Source organism: Triturus cristatus, chromosome 4_1 (assembly GCF_964204655.1).
Source record: "Triturus cristatus chromosome 4_1, aTriCri1.1, whole genome shotgun sequence".
Classification (NCBI taxonomy): domain Eukaryota; kingdom Metazoa; phylum Chordata; class Amphibia; order Caudata; family Salamandridae; genus Triturus; species Triturus cristatus.
The window spans coordinates 1243836961-1243852675 of NC_140585.1; the positions used below are offsets into that span (position 1 = coordinate 1243836961).

Below are 15715 nucleotides of genomic sequence, written 5' to 3' on the forward strand. Positions count from 1 at the left end.
AGTTTCCAACCCTTTGGTTATGTGGTCCATATCCTGCATGTGCTCTCCAATAAGTCTCAAAGGACTTTGGCCTTCTTGCAAAACTGCTTGAGAGTTTTGTCAGTTTTCCCACCAGCCGCAGGAGTATAATCATTTCAGACTCCTGCATACTGAGAAATCCCCTTTCCAAACTGTAGTGTATACAGAGTTTCCTATTACAGATTGTTATTTCCAGGTGCGTTACTCCAATTGATTAAGTTAACACTAAGTAGCAGTACTACAACTCCCAGAATGCATTAGGATGATAAATGAAAGTGCAGGAGTGAAAAACTGCTTTCCTGTTGCAACGAGTCATCTGCCAATTTCACCTATTACTTACTCATCTGTAGTGCGGAAACAAAAATCTAGGACATACATAGCCTTGGCCAATAATATCTCGTTTTCAAAACTATCTGATGAAATTTGACCTATTTCTTCTCCATTACTCTTGCTATGACTGTGTTGTGCTAAGATGTCTTTAGGTTCGGATGCGCTAAATAAGTATCTTAAAAATGAAATAATGCAGAGTAATGTTTGCTGCTGACATAGCCTTCAGAGGTCCCTACCTCTCCCCTCTCTCACTTTTTCCCATATCCGCTCCCTGCCTACACAATACTCTTCTTTTCACTGCATCCCTTGTTTAACCCTCCTTCTGAAAAAGAAGTGTTCTTTGTACATCGCCCGCTGCCCTTTAAATCTAAGCTAGCCCTGTATTGAAGTGAGAAAGATGGAAGACCCTCACCACAAACTTATGGAGCTGATTGAATGTGTTTGTTATACTCTCTGCCAAGTTACTGCCATGCCCAGGGTGTGGAGCCTCAGGCTGCTTTTACGAAAGGCGCATTTACATTGGACAGATGGAGGGTTCAGTATTACATGGTCACAGGGTTTCCTGAGAAAGACTAGCCCCACTACATTGTAGGCCCATTGGTTTCTGTATAGCCTTTTTAGTGTTGGCTGTAACAGAACCCAGTTGATGCTAATGATATTGGACATTCTCCTTATTTGGGGTCTGCTTTATTATCAGAGCCACATAACATTCCATGTAGATCAAAGTGGCTGCTCAAAAAGAAGAGTGTGTCCTCCAGAAATTCAGTTTGAAATGTGGGGGTGTAATGTTGTATGAGGTTTGCTGTACGTGACTTAAATTTGTTTTGAACAGGCTGTCCGGACATTTAGTATGGCTAGAAGGAGTTTGCTGAAGACTGACACTGCAGCTGTGGAGTCCAGCTTCCATTCAAGTGATATGCCTGGAGTCCAGGTGCACAGTGGCTCCTGCCAGAGCTGGTTCTCTAGTTTTGGGCCAGGGATTCAGCTCTAGACTCCCTGCAGGTGTGTGTCCTCTCAGATGTCATGCCAGACCCTGGTCAGTATAGCAGTCGGCATTGTAAAATGCATTTTAAGCTGCATAACATTGTTCGGCTAAAATCAACACTTCATGCAGACAAGTTCCAAGAAATCCTAGTTTTCTGGAGCCGAGTAATGGTATAAGGACACACATTCACATTTTGAATATTTGTATATGTATGTATCCCACAGTTGTGGTTTAAGTTGCTATGATGGGGGCGCTAGAGAGTCCGCTGCAAGATGGCCGTACTTTAGTGCAGCTCTGCCAGCTTGGACGAATAACCTGACCAGAATCCTGCCATCCGGCTGCTGAACACCTCAAAACCTGGGGGCTGTAGTTGACAATAGTGGGGGCAGCCAGCTGACCCAAAAAATTCATCTGGGACTCTCTGGCCAGAGAAATCAACTGGATGTTGTGGACCACATAAATAGGCCTCAAATAGAGGCAGAGCACTCGTGCTGCGGAGCATGCCAGTGACTGACAAAGGGGGTCGCAAGCTTACAGCAATGAATGCTTCCGTGCTGAGAAAGCTCACCTGAGAAGTGTTGGCGGTATGGGTCATACAGGAGTCAGGAGTGCTGCTACAAGAGCTTGGAGGGGTGCGGACTGTGCTGCACACTTTGGGGGCTACACTTTATTTTTTTATCCTCATATAACCTCCATAATATTGTATAAGCATCCTCCCGGTACTAGCAGCCCAATTGCTTATAACTTGGGGTCTGATCTCAGCTGATGTCTATGGGACCAGGCCCACATTACACATCGTAGGCTGACCAAGAGGTGCAATCATTGGACAGATCTTACCAGCCATACCAATTACTCTGAATCTAATAATTTCCCAAATAGGACAAGTTCATTTCTAATATTGTGGGTATAAACCTTCTTTAAAATATCTGACTGAGTTCCACTATTCCCTCCAGGATGGAGGGTCAGCCCGACGCCATTTTTTTACATATTTCTCGTCTTGCTAAGAGAGTGAAATACAACTCAAGTTTAAGCTGTTCATCCGTAAAGTCCGCCACCCACTCTAAGGGCTGTACTAAGCCCAAAAAATGTAAAACAAGGCATACCTCAATATGTTTACCCAGTGCTTCTGTCAAGGTCTTAACCCACATTGTCCCAGTATTCCTTCAACACTGGGCAGGTGAAAAACATATGGATATCATCCGCCTCGTGGGTACGACATCTTGTACATCTGGCATCTCCTCCTCCCCTCATTTTGGATATCTTAAGCGGAGACCAATATATCCTATGAAGGGTAAAAAGGTGGTTCTTTCTTAGTGCAGCAGATTTAATTAAAGGGTATAATATATCTAAAGATACTTGCCATAAGGTTTGTAGCTCTTCATCTGGCAAGCACATCTCCCAGACCATGTAGGGGGGGGGTCCAACTTTCTGTCTGCTGTATCCAGGAGATAATTATACCAAAGAGCTATCTCCTCCTTTCTTGGGTTTAAATCTTGGAGATCATCCTCCATTGCATTGTCTCCCGGAAATTGCCAGTGTTGATTCTTGCACTAGGTAGAGATTTGATAATATTTAAATCTGGAAAGCCTGTCGGTTGTTAAGTTCTTCCAGGTATCCCAGGGAAGACAGCTGTTCCTTCAACTATGTCGCCCCATCGCTGAACCCCTGCCTCTTTCAGGGGTTGAGATAAAGCATCATTCAGACATTCTGGGGTACCTGGAGAATCCCAGACAGGGGCCCACTCACTAAAGTAGGGAATACCTAAAGTAGTACGGCAGTCAAACTATCATTTGGCAGCAGCGTATAAAATCAGGCGGACTTTTTAAAAAAATGTAGGGGTGCCGAACTTGTACATAAAACCGTCAACTCGACCCTCGTGCAGCATGGCCTTGAACATGCAACCTATCAAGTTGTCGTCTGGCCTAAATAGGAGCATCCTACTGTTTTTCAGTTGGTATGCCCAACAATATAATTGTAGGTCTGGTAAGCCCAGGCCGCCACAAGCTAGCTTTTGCCTGAGCTTTTTCCATAATAATCTGATCCCCTTACTAGCCCAGATGTACGTAGATTTTATAGTCGCAGTTTAGCAAAGATATCGGGCGGTAGGATTAACACTGTGTAGGATTTTTTCCTGGTTTTAAAATCAGTGTAATTACTGCCTTTTTCCAATAATCAGGCAATGGAGAGGACCCTCTTAGGATATCATTAAACCATTTTAACCATATGATGATAACTTTGTCAGATATTATGGTATAGATCTCATTGGAAATCAGGTCTGGACCTGTAGATTTGCCTTTCTTGATTTTCTTAAGAGCTACACTTAACTGTTCACATGCCTGTCGGGGCAGGCCCATGGACCGTTGCCTGGAAGCTCCCTCTCCTAACTGCGACTTACCCTGGACTGGATGTAGGCAGAGCACCTCGGAGTATGGGGCTGGATGGACCTAATAACAGCGGCTGCCACAGCCTGAGGAGGTCTAAGGGAAAGCGAGGAGACTGTGTGCTGGTCATCCCAGATCTGCCCTGCGGCTGGGGCCCTGGAGCTGACTGAATGTGTGGCAGGCCGCTCGAGATTGCAGAGAGTGGCTGGACTGTGTGGGGGAGGTGCACCCTGAAGCTTGTTGTGGCACGGACCCCTGATGCTGAGATCGCCTGTGTGGGCCTCATCGTGCTGAGCAAGGGCCTGCAGAGAGACACCCGGTGAACATGCTTGCTGCATAGCGTGACAAGACCTCAGACAGGAGCCAGAAAAGGGGCAGCGGCCACGCCCTGATCAGGCGGGCTGGCCTGTGTTCAAGGTAGGCTGCGGACTGCAGCGGCATTAGGGACACGTCCGATCTGCTTGCCGTCCACCCCGTGTCGCTCCTGCGGCTGCTGTCCCCTAGCAAATACTGCTTCTAGATGCTAGAGGAGAGCGGAGCTGGCATAAAGAGAGAATAAGCAAGCACATCTCCCAGACCATGTAGGGGGGGGGTCCAACTTTCTGTCTGCTGTATCCAGGAGATAATTATACCAAAGAGCTATCTCCTCCTTTCTTGGGTTTAAATCTTGGAGATCATCCTCCATTGCATTGTCTCCCGGAAATTGCCAGTGTTGATTCTTGCACTAGGTAGAGATTTGATAATATTTAAATCTGGAAAGCCTGTCGGTTGTTAAGTTCTTCCAGGTATCCCAGGGAAGACAGCTGTTCCTTCAACTATGTCGCCCCATCGCTGAACCCCTGCCTCTTTCAGGGGTTGAGATAAAGCATCATTCAGACATTCTGGGGTACCTGGAGAATCCCAGACAGGGGCCCACTCACTAAAGTAGGGAATACCTAAAGTAGTACGGCAGTCAAACTATCATTTGGCAGCAGCGTATAAAATCAGGCGGACTTTTTAAAAAAATGTAGGGGTGCCGAACTTGTACATAAAACCGTCAACTCGACCCTCGTGCAGCATGGCCTTGAACATGCAACCTATCAAGTTGTCGTCTGGCCTAAATAGGAGCATCCTACTGTTTTTCAGTTGGTATGCCCAACAATATAATTGTAGGTCTGGTAAGCCCAGGCCGCCACAAGCTAGCTTTTGCCTGAGCTTTTTCCATAATAATCTGATCCCCTTACTAGCCCAGATGTACGTAGAAATCTTTCCCTGAATTTTATTTAAAAAGTTTTTATCAAAAGTCAGGGGGATATTATTCAAAAGGTAAGCAAACTTGAGTAGAATGCAAATTTTGATCAAATTTGACCTACCTTAATGTGTAAGGGGAAAATTCTGCCATCTCTTCAAAAGAAGATGAACCTCCTTAGAGACTCCAGCTATATTTGTTTTGAGGAGTTCAGTCAGCTCTTGTGTGATGGTTATCCCTAGATACCTTAACTGTTTTGAGACCCTAAAACGCTGCACTTCAGAGTTCCAGGTCATAATCTCAGTGTTATCGCTGTTAATCTCATACCCTGACAGCTCACCAAAGGACTGCACCTCCCTAAATAAACTGGGTAAAGCTTGATTGACATTAGATGTAAAAAGTATCAGATCATCAGCGTACAGTGCTAGTTTTCTTGAAAAGCCATTCCTAGAGAAGGGGGATATTTCTTTATTTAGCCTTAAACTTTGAGCTAAGGGCTCTATCTATAAATCAAAGAGTATAGGAGACAACGAGCAGCCCTTTCTGGTACCCAGCCTGATTGAGATTGAAGCTGAAAGGATTCCGTTTACTAAGATTTGGGCTCGTGGTTCGCTATAGATTTTTCCAAGAAGTTCTCTAAAGGTGGAATCAAACCCAAAAGCCTTTAATACACTGGAAAGATAACACCAGTTAATGCAATCGAAGGCTTTTGCAGCATCCAAAGTTATAATTGTTAGAGGAACTTTACCCACCATTGCCAAATCTATTGCGCCAATTAACGAAGTGACAAGGTCCTTCATCTGACGCCCGGGGAGAAAGCCCTTCTGGTCTTCATGTATTAAAGCCCCTACAATTTTACTTAACCGGGTGTTCAGAATTCCGGTAAAGATTTTATAGTCGCAGTTTAGCAAAGATATCGGGCGGTAGGATTAACACTGTGTAGGATTTTTTCCTGGTTTTAAAATCAGTGTAATTACTGCCTTTTTCCAATAATCAGGCAATGGAGAGGACCCTCTTAGGATATCATTAAACCATTTTAACCATATGATGATAACTTTGTCAGATATTATGGTATAGATCTCATTGGAAATCAGGTCTGGACCTGTAGATTTGCCTTTCTTGATTTTCTTAAGAGCTACACTTAACTGTTCACATGCCTGTCGGGGCAGGCCCATGGACCGTTGCCTGGAAGCTCCCTCTCCTAACTGCGACTTACCCTGGACTGGATGTAGGCAGAGCACCTCGGAGTATGGGGCTGGATGGACCTAATAACAGCGGCTGCCACAGCCTGAGGAGGTCTAAGGGAAAGCGAGGAGACTGTGTGCTGGTCATCCCAGATCTGCCCTGCGGCTGGGGCCCTGGAGCTGACTGAATGTGTGGCAGGCCGCTCGAGATTGCAGAGAGTGGCTGGACTGTGTGGGGGAGGTGCACCCTGAAGCTTGTTGTGGCACGGACCCCTGATGCTGAGATCGCCTGTGTGGGCCTCATCGTGCTGAGCAAGGGCCTGCAGAGAGACACCCGGTGAACATGCTTGCTGCATAGCGTGACAAGACCTCAGACAGGAGCCAGAAAAGGGGCAGCGGCCACGCCCTGATCAGGCGGGCTGGCCTGTGTTCAAGGTAGGCTGCGGACTGCAGCGGCATTAGGGACACGTCCGATCTGCTTGCCGTCCACCCCGTGTCGCTCCTGCGGCTGCTGTCCCCTAGCAAATACTGCTTCTAGATGCTAGAGGAGAGCGGAGCTGGCATAAAGAGAGAATAAGAGTGCCTGAATCAGAATCGGCCATGAGCAGTGATAGTGAACGATATCTGAGACTCAGAAATTGTCAAATTTGCTCATATACGATTTTAGCACACAAAGTGAAGGCCTACAATACATCTGAAAAACGCGTGCTGCTTGGCACTCTAGGGCCTGCTGCCTGGGCCTGCACGTAAGAGACAACGCTGTGATACTAGAGGTGCCACCTCCATGAAGTACTGTTCATCACGGTGCTCCCTGGCATAGCTGCTAACTACGCGTCACCAGGAGACTGTGATGCAGTGGAGTGCCCACACTGCTGAGTCCACATGTGGGTGATATGAGGGTACCCAACTACAGTCTTAACGATCAATATGTGTTGCCCCATTGACACACAACAATCTGTGAAGCCTGGGGTGACCTCGCTCTAGAAACTCTTACAAACTTCACTGCACACGTTTGCAAGGGTAGGCAGGAAGGAGGTCTGAGAACTCACAGATACACGGGGTGCTACTGCATCTCCAGAAGGTAGCTTGGCACAGGAGCTGTTCTCGGACCATTGGACAGGTGGCCACAGATGGCGCTCCAGGACGAATCGGGGACAGCCCCGCTAAAGACCATGGGGAAAGGTGTTGCAGCCAAACACGCCTTACACCTTTTTACTAAATCTCCGTAGGACACCCAGATGAACCAAGAACAAGCCTCTGACACTCGGAGGGGCGACAGCTTTGGAGATCACATGCATCAGAGCCTTCAGTCCATTGAGGATAAAATTGACTTGCTGAACCTGCGTTTGGACCATATGACAGCGAAACTGGATAAACAGTCAATGCGAATCACAGCAGCTGAACAACGGATATCCACAGCAGAGGACAATCTACAATCTATGAGCATGAAATACCTGAACATGTAGAAAGTTCTGGTGGTCATCCAGGCTATGAATGAAGATTTGTAGGATCGCTCACACTGTAACAATTTGCGCATCACTGGTGTGCTGGAGTAAAAAAAACACAGACAAAATGGAGACTTATGTTGAAACGATTCTTACCAAGCTTTTTGGGCCAGAAAATCTGTCGCTCCTGCTAGTCGTAGAGCAGGCGCATCGCTCACTCATGGCGAGGCCACCGCCTGGGACACAGCCACACCCAGTCATCGTGAAACTATAGCACTACAGCAAACGAGACAAAGTACCGAGGCTGGCGTGTGAGAAGAAAGACCTGGCTTAACAGGGTAACCACATAGCTTTCTAGATTTTATAGTGGCAGTTTGGGCGGCTCGCCTGGAATACTTACGCATAAACAGACAACTACAAAAGGTCACGATTTCATACGCAGTACTCTCCCTGGCACGCCTTCACATTGACGATGATTGAATTCTGAAAGTATTTGCAACTCCTAAGGCTGCAAAAGATTTCCTTAAGACTTTCGACCTAAAGGAACAGGCTGAACCTACTGAAGATATTGATTACGAGGACCCTTAAAATAGGATTGAGACAGGGGCTGCTCTACCCTTCGCTTTGTGTGCTGCCTTTGATGTGCTCCTCAATCACCAGATTTTGATGAAAGATGGGGGGTTTACTGTCCCGATGAACAGGACCGACCTGACCGCCCATCCTGCAGAGGCTGTGTGGAACACTGATGCCCTTTCCCGGCCACCTCCGATCACCTGGAGAACTGGGACTCTTGCAGCCCTCAAAGGTTATGATGAATAGATAATGCATTTCATCCTTTGTTGTATGATCTTCTAATTTATTTTGTGAAGTTAATTAATTCTGACAGTAGGGGTATCTTTAGCAAGATTAGGATGCTGAAGTGGGGGACAGGAGGGTTGGGGTTTGGTTATTAGCAATGCCACCAGAGTACTACTTACTACACCACATATCCAATAAACAACACAAGGATTAGCCGGCTGCCCGCTATCAAGCACAATGCAACAATCCCACTGTGGCCCGACATAACTTGGAATGTGCAAGGTCTTAATAACCTTCGCAAGACTTGAGTGGTGCTCTCCTATCTAGACCAACATTAAATCCAGATTGCATTCTTACAGGAGCCGCGCTTGACACCCACTGTTGTGGGTACTGACTGGTCGGCTCCAGGGCCGACCAGTCAGTACCCACATCAGTGGGCAAGCCACTCCCCCCTGCCCTCGAGCAGGACCGCCCACCCGTCCTCCCACAACCAGGCACTTCTGCTTTCTCGCAGTGCGAGAAGCAAAAACATAAAATGGTAGTTTTTACCATTTTATATTTCTGCTTCTTGCACTGCGAGAAAGCAGTGGGGCGACGCCCAAACGCCCCTATAGAGGAGCCGCCACTGTGTATTTATGGGATGAGTAAGGTTGAATAGATAACTGACAACTTTATTATGAAGGCCTCTCATTTACCACATTCCAATTGCCTGTAAAAAATTTGTTTGAACCGAACTTGTGTCAGGTGAACATCAATGTACAGACTTTAGGCAGAGGGGGCCAAGATCCCAGCCCCATTGTGAACCACTACAAAAGACATCCCACTCAACACACTGTTAGAATGAATGAGCAACAGCCTGACCCACCCATTTATTGTATAAACTACCCAAGTTACCCACACTCACACGTCTGCAGGTGGAGAACAAACTCTCTTTATCCTGTTAGAGATAATTAAGGGTTTGTATTTTTGTGCAATATTAACAGTGTGGAGTATTCATTTAAACACACAAACTCACATGTACAGGCCATATCGTCTGACGTTTGTCTAATGAATGTTAACTATACCACATTGCTGTGTAAAACGCCATCTTGTACAAGATGGAAGTCATTCTATTGTTCATTCAGTGCTTCCCCCAAACTCCACCATGCACATCCTCTCCCCACAACCTCCGCACAAAACAGTCAAGCTGTAATGAATTTAGTAATTTTCCGTTGTTATTATTGTTCGGTTCCTGATGAACTTCCCCGGTTCAGCTATAACTTGCAACATGTTTTTTTTTCTTCCCCTGGTACACTAAGACCTATCCGTTCACATAAGATGTTATTGTTAATGTATGTTGTTCTCTTCTAGCATCTCCTGATGACATTTGCATAAAGGGTGCGGAATAACTATTCATGTAGTGGGGTAGTGCTTAAGTCTTAGGGCAATATGGTGTTTGTTTTATTTGCTCACACCCTGCTGAATCTGCAGAACTGTTGATTTAATATGAAAGAATAATGAATAATAACGAGTTTGGGGCTGGCCAGATTTTTTAAGACTTTCCTGGAGACTTAGATGCTGCTAAAGATGCTGTCTGGTTGTGTATTGATTTTACTGCTCATTTGGGACTTAGAATAATTTCTGATGTTTGCATACTCTGTGCAGCTCTGCATTTGAAAGCCTTCTTGGCATTGACTCTACCGCTTTACTTCTGAATTTTGTCATAAAACCCTTTACCTTTTCATTGTTCTAGAACTCGGTTATTGATTGGGCGCACTCAATTTGCCCATTCCTTTTAAAATATAGTGTGTTTATTGAATTGTATTTATCTTGATTTTGATTATTTGGGGGGAGGTGCCTTTACACGTGGACACTGCATCATGAAATTGAGGTTTAACACCATCTCCGATCCTTTAAGATGTGGCATTACTGTTCGAGGTAAATTTTGGTGTGTCTTGATTTCGAGGTATAGAATTTTACTCCCACAACCTTTAGATGAATCACATAGGCAGGCAAACCTATGTACAAAGTGCCATGAGGCCAGGTAATTGGCAAATGCTTCACTATCCAAATACCCCATAACATAACAAAACATATCTTAACTTGCTATCTTTAATGTCCATCCATCCTCAACTCAGATTCTCATCTCCGTCTCTTATTTCCCTCCTCAACACCGATCAGTTTTTCTATGTGCATAGTGCTGGGAACCAGCCACAGTACATGACAAATCTGTGCAGTTGTTTGTTTTTACCCTCCTTAATTCTATTCTCATCTCCCCAGGTCTGCTGCACTTGATGTGACCTAAGGAGCTCCTCACTTCGATGACCACGATGCCCAGAAAGAGACTATGCTGAGATGCCCGCGAAAGAGACACGCCCTGCCCGACTGGCATACTTGATGCCCTTGCTTCACTTCCTGGTCCTGGCCCTCTGCCTGCGCTGCTCCCACATGTGTCCGGAGGGCTGCAACTGCTCGGCAGATAGCTGGGTAGTACGGTGCACCCAGCGAGAACTAAAGGAGATTCCCCATGACATCCCCCAGGACACACATCTGCTTTACCTTGACTCCAATCACATCACAAACATCCCAGAGGGTGCCTTCAGGGACCTGTCCAAACTGCGAGAACTTGACCTCTCCAACAACATGATTGACAGCATAGAGCCTGGTGCCTTCCGTGACCTGGGTGATGACCTACGCCTCCTAGACTTGTCCAATAACCAGATCCAGCAGCTTGGGCGTGAGGCTTTTGGGAGACTGAGGCCCAAGACACGGCTCTACAACAACCCCTGGCACTGTGAGTGCTCTTTACAGGAACTCTTTGAAACACTCAACCTGGACCCTGAGACAGCGAATGAGATTGTGTGCCACAGTGCAGTTCAAGATGAGTACTCCGGACAGCCCTTCATCCGCCTTCTTAACTCTGGTATCAACTTCTGTAGCATCCAGCAGAAAACAACTGATGTGGCCATGCTGGTTACCATGTTTTGCTGGTTCACCATGGTTATAGCCTATGTGGTCTACTACGTGCGGCAGAACCAGGCTGAGGCCCGGCGCCACCTGGAGTACCTCAAATCTCTTCCTCTGCCCAAGAAAATCACGGCAGAGGGGGATACCGTCAGTACTGTCCTCTGACCTCATACAGATTGTAAAGGAGAGTAATCACTGCCCAGTTGTTTTGATCTTGGGGCCCAATACCTAGTGGCAGCTGACCCAAAATATGCTATCACTGACTTGTTTCACTGTTTCTTCCTCCTGGAGTCTGAAAGTGCACTGCATCGTGTGGGCTCTTTATCCAATCGGAAGGCAGCTAGAAATGCGCGTGTACGTCTAAGTGGTCAGCAAAGATTGATATGCTTTCAGTGGCTGAGTCTCAGTCGAGAGACAGTGCTCTATATCGTCATCTACAGTCTGCTGCCCAGAATGTTTTGCTTTATTGTGACCACCAACTTAGCGGGCTGGCAGTGAAGCCCACACTTACATGACCTACACATACACACATACGCCAGATGTCCAGGATAGATACTCCAGCAGTCCGAAAAATCCAGTACAGTAGGGTTTTGACTGTAATACAGTTGTTGTAACAAGTTTTGGCAGGATTAGGTTTAATAATGTAGAGAATCCACAGTAGTTGGTTGGTGTCTACATTTTGTTACTTCCAGTTCAGTCCGTTCGTTGTGCCAATCCAAATGCATATTTTTAGTCATAGCTGCGACAAAGCGGAGCTGTCTTCCAAATACTGAGATGTGTTTTCGACAACACTGCTGCCATTTTGTGCATAGTTTGTAGAGTATTGATGCCCAAAGATGGCCATGGTATCCATGGTCATTGGATACTAACCAGTGCCCTACAGAAATATCTGGTAGTACACACCAACCCCAGTCTGATGCAGTCAAGGGCTCAATGCCTTTTTCTCAATATTAATACTTTGTAAGTGGCAAACACCTGCAAAGGGATCCGGTCCCTCAGAACCTACCCCTTTCAGCCTGTTCACCCTGGGCCCTCAGAAGCTACCCCCTTTCAGCCTGTTCTCCCTGGGCCCTCAGAACCTACCCCTTCCAGCCTGTTCACCCTGGGCCCTCAGAACCTACCCCTTTCAGCCTGGGCCCTCTGAGCCTACCCCCTTTCAGCCTGTTCACCCTGGGACCTCAGAGCCTACCCCCTTTCAGACTCTTCATCCTTTGACTGTAATCTAACTTACGTGAATGCTACACAGAGCTGCCAGATCCAACACACTTCACTTACAATAAGTGCCGGGGTACCCCATACCTTTTCAACCTTCTACGTTCACATGGGCCTGCGCTAATAGGACACAAAGTAAAGGGCAAATAGGCTTCAGTATCTTTGAGGTACAGTGCATGAATATAGTGTTAGTCACATTGATGGGAAAACCTCAGAGCATGCCTAGTTTGCCATAACCTCAATGACTTGGGTATTAAACAGATAGTCTTCCTTTTTGGTAGTAGAAGGCACAAGAAAAATGTAAATGTCTTTCCTGCTCCCATCTTTCTTGGAAGGTACCTCTCATGTGGGCTCCTTTGTGAACTGGGCCTGATATTTAGGCTTTGTGGTCTTTTGAAGTTTTGCAGGTTGATCTAGACTACATTCCAAGCGTTAGCAGGCGCTTTTCTCTCATCTGTGTTCTTCCTGTACCTTGAGTTTCTGTCTCACTTTTCTCTAGGAGGGGCGGGTACCCCAGCACTGGAGGGGTTTCTAAATAGCTCATACACACACCCCCTCAAGCAGGGTGGTTGCCATTGCCGAACTTCCAAGTTGTAGTAGTGTCTTGCCAGTTTTGTTGATTTTTTACTCCGAGCAGCAGAAAGAGAGAAGGCGACTTTGTAGTGGTCACACAACAGTGTTTTTAGAGGGGCAGAAATCCTGCTTCCAAATGTAGTGCCTTAATCATTATCCCAGAAGCCCACCAAAGCTGCATACCAGCATATTGTTCACTGCCACCTGCTGGGTGTCCAGGGAAGAGGGGCTCTCCTTAATCTGCGGTACGCTACATGCCTTGAGGTACCCCAGAAGCATTTGCACCATAGGCACTCTTCCTTGCACCCCAGGATATTCTTTTGACATGGTGTGGGGGCACAAAGTGCAGTGTTTGAGTGAATTTCAGCTGCAATCCTCCTATTTCTTTCATTGGTCTGTACGTCTTGTAACAAAACCTCCAACCCACCTCATGAAATCGTCACCCATTTCTGCAACGAATGAGTACATGATTACCCACCTAGGAAGTTACTCCATCAGTCTTCGAGAATATCACTTTGTTAGGCCTCCTTAAGGTAAAAAGCCTTCCATATTTCCTAGCTTCCTCACAGGTGGTCTCGGTCTAACGGAATTGGAGCTGACGTAGTAAATATTGTGTCTGAGTAATCCCTTATTTTGCACCTTTTTACTGCAAGTAGTTGCAGCTGAGCATTCAACCTAAATGTGTCACTTCTGAACCCATACAAGTAGGACAAACTTTGGGGACAGAAGGGAGTGTTTTTTCTTTATGTTTTGGTTTGGATTTTGTTGTCATTTTTCTTTGACTGACCACTGAACTGTGATCTTAGCTATGACACACCACATGCACACGCCATGTGTACCAAGGAGGCCATTAGGTCATAGTGGGCAATATCACTGAAATGATTGGGGGAGAATGGGTTCCTCCTTTGGGCTGGTCTGAGATTTCTTTGCCATCCAAAGGAGGCATGTTCATTGGCGAAAATTCATGTCATGGTCATCCACCTTCACTTCAAATGCACCTTTAAAGAGATGGAATATTACAGTGACAAGAGGCACAGTTTTAGTGAATTCTGTGACCACTGTTTAGCTTGGCTTTCCACACAACAAGGGATATTTTACCCACAAATTCTTTGATATGAGTTTAGAGGGGTAGCAAAGATGGTCTCGAGGTGACTGCTGACCCCCACCACTCTCTCAGCCCATAGGCCTCAGGATATGTTCGCCAGATTGGGTTAATTAGCCAAAGAGTAAAGAGAGACATGATTTAGCATTCGGGCTTTGCAGTGGAATTCATATGTTTTTTTTATTGTGGCTGCACTAAGAAATTGGCATCATCTGAACAAATGAGATATTGCCAGTGAAGCACAGTACAAAGGCAGCTGCCATTTATTGAACACTTGTAAAGGTCAGAATTAAACAGAGACCGTCTAGTTCCTAACCTATCCTATTTACTGGGGGATTATTCATATTTTTATTGGTTGATGGTAAAATCTGCAGGTTGAAAAGAAGCTGTTTGTAATGATTCCTGATAGGGGCAATCTCTCTGGTAAGTGCCATTGTGTCTGAACTAAGACAGTCATGGTGATAAAATAGAGCAATGTCATAGAATGCTACAAGTTTGATAGTTGCGACAACGTCTATGCCATTGTCATGTTACTACAGCACAAGCATGTCAGGAGAAACAATGACAGCAGTGCCTCCGTGTGACGCAGATGCTCAAACTGATGCAGGATCGTGAAACTGGGACTGTACTACCTGTGTTACAGAAATAATCGAAAGTGATTCCAAAATAGGGACTAGTGGTGCTGGAAATTAGACATCCATAGACACATGGATCACGCCTATATATGTAGCTATTTGTTTCTTCTAGAATTCAGTTTCCATGACTGCTCTCATCACCAACTCTGCTTACCAAAAGTGGCCCACTAGGCACTCGCATTCCATGCCCGGCTCAACGCCAGCGAGCCGGGCTTCTTACCCATTTAAAGTTTGAGAATAGGTTGAGATCGTTTCGGCCCCAAGACCTAGGTTGCTCACCGCATGCTTCCTCCTCGGCCAGACTGTTCATGCTACCATACGTCATTTGAAACACTGTGATAGTCCAATTGGGCCACCAACTGGAGACAGGCCAAGTTGAACAATGCTTCGAAGAAGGTGTGTGCTGTTCTTCTGCTCACCAACTTGAATCTGAAAAGTGAGCAAGAGCCACACTTCAAACCTGGATTTTTGTAATGATTCTGTAGGCAGAATAATGGTAAAATTTATTCTGAGTAACCAGAATATGCTGTAGTTTTAAATAAAACGTTCTAAGTATTTAGCCTCGTGACTGAATTATTGTGTGTGTTCTTGTGTTGTTCCAGAACTCTCGCATTGCATTCATGTACAGTTTCAAAACTTACCTCGGAGAAATATTTCGACCACATTCAAGGAGCAAGGGAATACATTCACGGTACCCACGTAATTCTCCACTTACAGAGATACAGTTTCTTTTATCGCGCTAGAGGTCCATCTTTTCTTTAAAAACATACTTTATTGATTTTCATTCAATACCTTTACATACCATCAACTTGGTTCAGTTGTGCAATTGCATTTTCAACATGGCATTGTTAACATTGCGTTCATGACCTTTTGCCTGA

The 15715-nt window shown here is 45.7% G+C and overlaps 1 pseudogene across 2 annotated transcripts in view; it reads left to right on the forward strand.

The window, feature by feature from the left end:
• Nucleotides 1-15374, forward strand: part of LOC146856504 (leucine-rich repeat-containing protein 3 pseudogene) — a 304837-nt pseudogene extending 289463 nt beyond the window's left edge. For both annotated transcript variants that reach the window (XR_014981502.1, XR_014981503.1), the window contains one exon: nt 10629-15374. The product of XR_014981502.1 is annotated as a leucine-rich repeat-containing protein 3 pseudogene, transcript variant X1 (transcript). The remainder of the gene's footprint in view (nt 1-10628) is intronic.
• The last annotated feature ends 341 nt before the right edge of the window (nt 15375-15715 follow it).